Consider the following 10,016-nt stretch of genomic DNA (forward strand, 5'->3'; position numbering starts at 1 on the left):
GGGTAGAAAAGAAATGCAGGCTAAGGAGTGCTGACATGGCATCTCCAACGCTCTGGACTCTCCGCAGAGCCACAGTGCAACCTCCCGACATAGGCCAGGCTGTGCCTCTGGGTGTCCCCTCCTGCACTCCCCTCCGCCCCCACCCCCCCGACTCTTGCTTGAAAGTTTCAAGGTCTTTGCTTATCCTTCCTGTGACTCTCCTGTCCACCTCCTCCTCCTGGAACTGCCACGCTATTATCTTTCCCACTTGCTGTCCTTCTTGTCCCATCCCACATATCCACCTCCCAGAAAGCTTGCCTACCAGCTCTGTGCTGCCCCGCTCCAGCTCTCCTTCCCAGGAAGCTGCTTGTCTGGCTCTGTCCACCTCCCGCCACTACCCACTGCTTTTCTCACTTGCCTGGAAGCCGCTCAGCCCAGTCACCAGACTCAGTGCCTCTCTCTTGGCCCCTGCGGCTCCTGATGCCCCGGACCACCCCATCCTCAAAGTCCTCTGCTTCTGCCGCCCAAGCTCCCAGGTGCCTGGCCCTCCTGCCCACCCTGTCCCACCTCTCAGCACCCGTCACACTCAGCAGTCTCCTTGGGCTCCTCCGACCCTCGGGCAGGGCGTGGGCGGGGCAGGAAAGCCATCTGTGCTGGTGCTTGGCTGGACTAGGTTTCCCCACATGAATAACAATAAAAATGAATGGATCCAGACCTTCCTGGAACAAAGGAAGTACTCAGAGTACCTAACAGTTAAAAGCTGATTGAGTCCCCAGATCAGCTCTGGAGGAGCCATTTTTGTGTCCAAAACACAAGAAAGGTAAGTTACCAGTTGACATTGGAAGAGGTGGATTGAAACTCTGGGAGCCTTGCCCTTGAAGGAGATTTGGTGCCTGTGAGCCTTGCTTCTGAACCACTGATTGGTGACTGCTGAGGAAAACCAGCACCAAGGGCAAGGCTGTGAGAAGTATCAGTTTCCTGACGATGATCCAGTTACTGAGCTCTGTGGCAGGTTGACAACCATCTGGAGAAAGTCAGTGAAGATCCCCAGCTCTGTACCTGGATCTGGGTGCCTGGTTGAGTTTGGGGGGCCTTTGGGAGAGCATGACATCATCCCAAAGGACCTCTGTCCCACCCTGGGCTAGAGGCCCTGGTTTTGAGCAGTAGCTCACTCCCTTTCATAACCAGAGCTGCCATCTGGGCAGCTTCCTTACCTTCTTGAGCAGCAGCCTCACTCCCCTCCATGACCAGAGCGAGCCTGGTGGGCAGTGAGGAATCGGGCATCGCTTTCTCTCCCAGAGATACTACTTGGGGCTGCTACTGGGGCAGTAATGGGCATGTCTGGGAGTGTAGGCCACTGCAATCTCAGGGACCCAGGAGGAGAGAGCTCCTCAGAACAGGAGACTGGGTCAGAGCCAGCGGAGGAGGGATTGAGTCTCAGCAGTGGGAACCACCTAATTGCCTCTTGGCTGGCAAGCTCAGTGTGGACTGCAAAAAAGGGGGAGGAGATATTGCAGTGGTCCCAGGACATCCTTCTGCCCAGGTGTCCGGAGCTCAGCCAGGTCACCTCTGGGTCCATTGCCCTCAGCTGTCCTGGGTGAGTGGAGTGGCTGTTTGACCTTGGGTGGGTGTTTTCTAGCTCTAGGGTCATCCACAGGGTTTGTAGGCTGTCTGCCCCCAAACTGGTAGCCTGTCCCCAGGGACCCACCTTGGTACAAGCCCTTGCATGTGCTCATCTGCCATCCAAGAGGATGCTGCCCAGCCTTCCACGGCAGACTGGGCCTCCTGCAGCACTGTTCTTTATCTGGGCGCTCTCTCCAAAGATTCAGAGAACTGTATACTGTTAGTGCCTGTAAACTCAGCAAGACCTGGTTTATCCTCCTCAGATTAAACCCAGGTCTCCTGCATTGTAGGTGGATTCTTTAACATCTGAGCCACCAGAGAAGCCTTCAAAGACTACAGTAAAGATATATTCATTCTCAGAATGCTTTTAGGGTCTCCAGGGCACCTCAGGACAACCTGACATGGGCAATATAATACAGCGACTGTGATACATCTTTGGGATTCAAATGGATACTGTTGTGATGACCTCGCCAGTTTTAGAGATTCCAGTTTTGGAGAAGGAGGAAGTCTGCCTCTCACAGGTCTCGGAGAGTTCTCTCTTCCTCTGTTTTCTTGCCATGCTCTGCATTTTGTATGTCAGCAGGGGCTTCAAAAGCATGGTTTAATAACTACCAAATTATCACCTAAGATTCTAATCCTATCACCTCAAATGACTTTTAAACTAATCTTTCTCTATTTTTTCAGTATAAGTCGAGACAGTCCAAGCATAAAGCAAGTGTGTGCTCTGTTCCCCAGTGACATCCACCATAAAGTACCCTCCTCAGAAATGTGCATGCATGTTCAAGTATCTTTTCCACACAAACGAGAATTGTGTTTTGCAATGAGTTCTACTTACTATATCTCAGAAATATTTCTCTGTGGCTGAGTACCCATCCGCAATGCATTATCACAGTCCACTGCAGGACTGCCATGAGTGAATGAACCTAGTTTTAGAATGGGGATTGTGTTTACAGTCACAGGTAACAGAAAACCCAATTCAAACTGACCGAAACAATGAAGGGAGGTTTTTGGCTCCTGAACCTGGAAAGTCCAGAGGCGGGTGAGTTTCAGGGTTAGGTCTGAGTGACTCAGTGATGCCAGCACTGAGGATCTTGTTTCCTTTCCTGTCTGCCCCACCTGTCACGGTGTTCCTATCACCCAAGGCAGAGGGAGGCAAGACCTCACCATGAACCACCTGGAGCCTCTGAAGAGGGTGGCATGGTGGTAAAGCCATTGAGGGGATCCCCCCCACCAGCCCCCTGTTTTTGTTCATCCCACTGAAGTGCCGTGGTGGGGGAACCAGACTCCTGTAGAGGAAACGGACATGGGAAAGGCTGCCAGTCACCCCTATTACACTCCTATGGATAAACATTTTGGTTACAGGGTGTTTTGTTCTTACAAGGGCTATTAAGAACCCCACTGTATCTTATTATTAGAATTACTTCCAAGAAGGTTTTTGTATGGAAAACATATTTTAAAGAAATTCTCCAGGGAGGTGGGCTGCTGTCGTAATGAGCGGCTACTCAGGGCTGGGGTGTGCCTGTGCTGCCTGGCTGTTGAGTGGTGCTGGTGGCCTGAGCACCTGGGATATACGGGCTAGTTCTGGAGTGAGGGCTGGTGGGCAGGGGATGGGTGATGTGTCCTCCAGGAGCCTGTGGCCTGCGACAGCACAGCTTCCACAGGGAGGCTGAGCAGGGTGGCCCTGCAATCCACCTTTGCCTTCGGAGACAGCTGGTCCTGTGAGAAAGCAGTGGTTTGAATGGCATCCTTGTGTACAGATGAGGACATGTGCGCTGGAGATCCAGGGCCGCCCTGAGGTTGCCAGGGAGGGAGCTGCAGAGCCCGGCAGACCAGCCTGCGATGGGGCTTTGGGGTCCAGGTGGCTCGCTGCCTGCCTGCTGGGTTGACCCCTCCTGGAGAAGAGCAGATCACCCTGATGGGCTCAGCCTATTGGTTTGGCCACTTCACCAGACAGGTAGCTATGTGCCAGAGGCAAAACTAGATAGTGAGCCCAGGGTAGGTGGGGAAGCGGGGGCGGTCTTGGCTCTGAGGGTGTATTCCCGCGGAGACCGAGTGGGGTCGCCATTGCTTGGCTTCCTTTGTATTACTAGGCTCTCTGCTCTAGATTAAGGCCTGTGCTTCAGTGAGCTCGGGCTTGAAAACAAACACCCCAAACACACACGTACATACAAACCCCAAACACCTCAGTGCCTCAGCTTCTTCATTTCTCAGGTGGAAATCATTTGAGGTCTTGATTTCACAAGGTTTCTGGGAGAAACTGATGAGTTTGTGTAGAGGAGAGAGCGAGGTAAACTTGAAGGGTGTTATCAGATGCCCAGCCACCTACTACTCATGAGCCTTGTAGCCTTTGGCCAGTTATTTAACCACTTTGGGTGTTTTTTGTGAAAAACACCTCCAACATGAGGTTGTTTCAAGGTTTAAATGAGATGAGGTGGTCATCTAAGCATTTTAACATAGGTTTAGATGGATTACTTAGTAGGCACCCCTCACAACTGCTAATGCAATCACTGAGTTATATCTAACTAGCAGTGTTCTTGCCTGGAGAATCCCAGGGACAGCAGAGCCTGGTGGGCTGCTGTCTATGGAGTCGCACAGTCGGACACGACTGACGTGACTTAGCAGCAGCAGTAGTCCCCACCAAGCTCAGCTGCCGGGTTATGGGAAACACAGCTCAAGCTCCCAGCCAGGCTGAAGTGACAAGCCCCACTTCCTTGTCCTTTTAAGAACAAGGCTTAGGTCTGTTGGGGGCTCGGCTGGTATTTGGGGTTCAAGGTCTGTTTGCTTTCTGTGTCATGGTGGTGGGGAGGCAGAAGACTGGGTTTCTTCTTGCCGGTAGTGTGGATCCTCCAGAAACCAACACAGCCTGAGACGTAGCTCCTGAAGCCCCCAGAGGAAGCAGTGTTCCTCTCAGGCCAAGGGGCCCAGCAGAGGGCCACAGCCTGCCTGCAAGAGCTCTTGAAGGGATGATCTGGGGGAGACCGGCGAAGGAGCCTGGGGTAAATGAGCTTGGACGAAAAAGAAGAACCTGAATAGATGCTCTGAAACTAGCAGGATGACATGTTTGGATAGGATGGGAAGGCTCCTGTGGTTGGAGACCGTATTTGGTTCCATTCCAGGCAGGGAGAACAGAGATGAGAGAAGTGTTGGGACCCACTCTAGGCCTCAGAGTGAGGGGCTGAGTCCAGCAGGGGGGCCTGGAGCAGGCCTGAAGCCAAGGCCAGGAGGTGGTCCGTGCACCTCCCACCTTGACAAGTGAGTGTGTCCAACCCAGACGCAGGATGGCCGCGGCAGGACTGGAGGCACTCGTGTGTGTGTGTGTGTGTGTGTGTGTGTGTGTGTGTGTGTAAGACATGCATGGAGTCCTGGAGGCATGTGTGTGTATGTGTGTAAGACATGTGCATGCAGTTCCTCTGTACTAGCCCAGGTCCCCAGGAGGAAATCTTCATTTCCAAGACCTTCTGGATTTTATTTATAGCCCTAAGGTCAGGAGGGCAGCCAGTTAACAGTGTCTTAAGACTGTTCTAAGGCACATGAGCCCAGCAGTCTCACCTTCGGGCTCCACCTCGTGGCGGCACCTTCTTCTGGGCCACACCATCCCCTCTCTCCTAGTCCTCACCGCCCAGCCATTTCAGCCTTACTGTGCCTTTGCAGGGAGCCCGGGGTTGCAAGCTTTGTTTGTAGGTGATTTTGAGGGTCCAAGCAGTCCTTATCAGCTGGGGCTGGGAGGAGGGCTGTGTTTTCTTTTTAGTTTTAGATCTGTTCTTGCTTTGTTCTACTTTTAAAAGTCAGCACAGCTATGATCATACATGTGGAGAACTGACCTTTGGGAGGGACTGAGCACCCTGTTGCTAGAGGTAGGCAAACCCAGGCTGGACACCTCCTGTTGGGGGTGATATGGGTGGGGCTGCCGGGGGGGTTGCCCTGCATGGCAACTCTTCTCATTCCTGAGAGGCCTTCTTTCCTGTGTATTTTGTCAGATTATTTTTTTTGAATGCGGCATCACTCATCTAAATGTTAAACATGCACGTGTGAAAGATTTAACTCATTAATTAATCGATGGATCTGGTAAGATTAACAAGCAATTCAAAGGAGAAATTGCAGTGGACTGTAAATCTATACAGAGTAAAGGAATGTTGAGACTGGCCTTTTTTCAGGGGGAAAATGTCAATGGTCATTCCCTTTTCCTGAAGGATCATTCAAATATACTATATGCATGTCCATAAACAAGAAGTATTTTGCATTAACTACAACTTAAAGAGTTGCAAAACAGCTCAAAGGCAGTGAAATTTGAGAATCAGGATCAGATAACTGAAGGCTGTGCTCTAAACCAGGCAGAGGTTTCCACCCACGATCTCCTGCTTATTCCAAATTTCCTTCCACTTCTTGTTTCTCTGGCAGAGTTCACTTTTTAAAAAATAGGACCCATTCAGGAAGTCCAAAGGAGCCAACTTCTCACTGTGAAGTGGAGCCAGGGGATGAGGGTGTCTCCTGGGTGCCCTTGGTCAGGGCCAGCCACTATCAGAGGGGTCCTAAGGGAACTGGCTGCCTTCTCAGTGGGGACTGGATGGCTCCGGTCGTCTGCTGCCCAGAGAGCCCACTGTCAGCAAAGCCGCTTTAGACCCATGGGGTCACCTACTCCTGCAGACATGTAGAATTTGTCTTCTGTTCCTCCAATTGTAAATCTCAGTCATATCCCAAGTTACCCCTTCCAGTCTCGCCCATCTAAGCTCAGGGGACCACTATTGCCCGTTGGCTAAATCCAGGCCACAGCCTGGATTTGAGGGCTCCTTGAGGGATGATCCAGGAGTGTGGGATCACCAGGGCCCTGAGAATGAAATTGGCTCCTCCACAGTCAACAGAACATCTGGTCACCTCTTCTAAAAGTTAGACATCTCACGTGCATCTGAATCTCTTTCCAAGCATAACTGCATTTTGAAGTGAGCTTACCTCCCCTCTCTGTGGATCTTAAAACCATTCTTGGAAGCTGCAGGGGGTGGGGGTGTCTTGCAGGATTCTCATATAAAAGAGAATCTATAAGGATGTTCTAAGAAACTGGGGAGTGGGGGCCCAGTCCCCGGCTGGTGAACTCCCCTCCTTCCTCCGGGCAACACAATTCTTACCCCTGGCCAAGGTGTGTGTTAAAAGTTTTCAACTGTGTTTTTGTCTCTTTCTATATCCCACCCCCCACCTTCCTCCACCCCAACACTGTACGGGGACAAATGTCAGTCACTGGCCTTGGAGGCAGCAATACCGGTGAACGTCCACGTGGTTCTCAGGAATGAGGCTGGAATGGGCTCATCTAGGACCAATATTCGTTCCTTCTGTTCCAAGTATCTGCTGCTCAAGGGCAACAGTCAGATAGCCTCACTAAAAGACCTACTTTGGGCAACACTGCTGGGCAGGTGAGGGTATGTTTGGCGTTAGAGGAAGCTGAACATGTGGGTGCCGCGCATGCTGAGTAGCAGAACTGGGTTGATAGCCCAGGATGTCTACTCCAAGGACTGTTCCCACCCTGGCTGAAGACCCCAACTCACAGGACACAATCTGTGAGCAGAGAAGGGGCAGATGTGGGGGGCCACACACGGATGTGGCCTAGTGTGGAGGCAGCACAGTGGCAGTGAAACAGACAGGGACTGGGGACCATTTCCTCTGTAAAGTGGCGATACGGATTATAACACTGCAGCTTCAGCAATGGTGCGATGATTCTCTACGTGTGACCCCCTAGACCAGCAGCTGTGGTGTCACTTGGGAACTCGTTAAACATGCAAATTTTGTGGTCCCGCTCTGGGCCTGTGGTATCAGAAACTCAGGAATAGAGCTCAGCAGTCACTGTTGTAACCAGCCCTTTGGTGGTTCTGGGGCATCCCCGATGACTCAGACGGTAAAGAATCTGCCTGCAATGCAGGAGACCCAGGTTTGATCCCTGAGTCAGGAAGATCCCCTGGAGAAGGGAATGGCTACCCACCCCAGTATTCTTGCCTGGAGAAATCCATGGACAGGGGGGTTGCAAAGAGTCGGACGTGACTGAGCAACTAACACTTTCACTTCCACTTGGTGATTCTAACACAGGTTCAAGTTAAAAGACCACTGCATTAGAGTCAGGATAGACTAACCATTATGGCAAATATCCCCTAAACCTTGATGGCTTTAAAAAATACATGTTTTTTGCTCATGTCACAGTCTCTGGTGGAGGGCCGAGGGGTTGGGGTGGCAAATACTCTGCTCCACACAGTCTTTCAGGGACCCGGACTCCTTCCATCTTGTGACCCCACCCTCCGATAGGGCTTTGAAGGCTCTAGTCTAGTCAGCTGGTGGCTGGAGAGGGGAAGAGGGTGAGGACCCAGTGAGGGAGAATCTTAGGAAAGAGGCCTGGATGCTTGCACATCACTCGTGCCCAAAGCCACGTTAAGCTGCCAGGTCAAGGTCTCTGTATGCCCAGGAAGAAGAGGCAAGGCTAGATATTGAAGGACACCAGCCATCTCTACTCTAAGTCCCACAGCTTGGGGAAGTGAGGATTGGGGCTGGAATCCCCCTTTGTAGGGAACTGAGGACCCAGCCTGTGGGAGGCTGTTTGCCTAGCTCACAGCCTCTGCTCAGCCTTCTCACTGCTCCCAAAAGCAGCCTGGAGGTGGCAGTCGCTTCTTCAAGCTGAATGGCATGTGGGATCCCACAGGGACAGATGTGGTCTGTGGGCAGATGGTGGCAAGGAGCAGGAGGCACATGTATTTTTGTCCATACCCAGCAGGAGTGACCACTGGGGAGGTGAGACACCACTGCATGGCCCCAGAAGGACTGTTCAGCTCAGAACAAGAACCCAGAGGGTGGAGGTGGAGGATGAAAGGGCAGAACCTGTTAGGGCTCACTAAGACTTAGGTTTAGGTCCTGGATCATTAGCAGCTGTCAACTTTGACAACAAAATTGACCTTTGAATAATAAAACTGTCTGCCTCATAATCTTATTCTAAAAATTAAAGAAGTTAGGAGAAGAAAGGCCTTATCACAGTGCCTGTGGCCTCATGGTGGGCATGCAGGAAGTATTGGGAGTGATCTCTGCTCGCTCTTCTGGGCCCAGATAGGAGCCCAGGGCTCCCTGGAGTTCTCAGGTACTTATAGGGTGGGGGCAGTGCTGCTCCTCTCCACTGGGCGGGACAGGCTAGGGGCCTGGTGGGGCCAGGCCTGTGGTTTGGAGGTGACTCTGCAGCTGAGAGAGGCAGCAGGCAGGCCTGGCCGACATGCGGTCTTTAGTCAGGGGACCTGGGGAGGGCTGTGTGGGCGACTGCCCATAGCACAAGCCTGTTTGCCATCTGCGGCCTCAGAGTCGCCTCCTGCCCTTTGAGTTAATAAGAATCAGTCCTGGACTGACACTGAGTCAATCTGTTATACTTGTGCTGAGTGGCCTGGTTCCAGGGGGATTTGGATGGAGTCAAGCGTTTTCTAATTAGCAGGACTAGGGCTCCTGGAGAGGTTTAGGGAGCGGGAGTGCAGATGAGCGTAGGTTGTCTGTGATGGAGAGGGGGCAGCCCGCTCAATATTCCCTCCACCTGAGGACCCAGAGCTCCCTGCTATACGAGCGGTGTGCAGCCCAAAGGACTCGGCATCCAGTGAGCCAAGGATCATTTCTGGAAACTACCTTTTTTTTGCTGTGTCACTGGCTTTCTGGGGGAGGTGATGGAAGGGGGGCTGGGCAGCAAGGAGGTGGGATGGCTGCCATCAAAGAGAGAGCAGATCCCAGGAGGGACCTCCAGTGGTAAATGGGCCATCAGAAACAGCCCTTAGAGAGGGTCTGGCCCAGGTCCTTGGTGTCATGTCCAGTCCACCCCTGTGGCATCCTTGGCAAGACAACTGCAGGACCAGCCAAGTAACTGGTCGTAATGACCTTAACGGAGAGGAGGTGAAGCGGAAGGGGACTCTGATAACAGGGAGGGTGGGGTAGTCTCAGAGAGGCATGGGGCCGTGGGGATATGACCAGACTTCACACTGCCCCGTGTTTTCTCTCCATCAGTGTCTCCACCTCTTGGAATGCTGGTGCATTCCTGGACTCCCCGAGTGCTGGCAGCCACAAGTTCAAACTGTAGTAGAAAATCAGCTGATTTCTGCTTGTTTCGTGTATCAGTCCCAGGCTCAGGAAACACGCCTGTGTAGGATTTAGGACTTCCTGTAAACCAGAAGGAACCTGGGGACATAGAATTAGCTCCCAACACCCACCACCCCCGCCTAGTATGTTGATTCACCAAGTTAGTGAGGAACTCAGTCCCATATTAAGGAGCAGGAAACAACTCCCCTTGCCACCTACTGTGAACCTGGCCACATGGCTCTGACATAACTTACCGCACCCACTGAACGCTGATCAAAGCCTTGTGCAGAGACCTGATTACCCAAGAAGCTCTGCGCCACTGGAAGGTCAGGTCTGGCTGG

Source organism: Ovis canadensis, chromosome 25 (genome assembly GCF_042477335.2).
Source record: "Ovis canadensis isolate MfBH-ARS-UI-01 breed Bighorn chromosome 25, ARS-UI_OviCan_v2, whole genome shotgun sequence".
Lineage (NCBI taxonomy): Eukaryota > Metazoa > Chordata > Mammalia > Artiodactyla > Bovidae > Ovis > Ovis canadensis.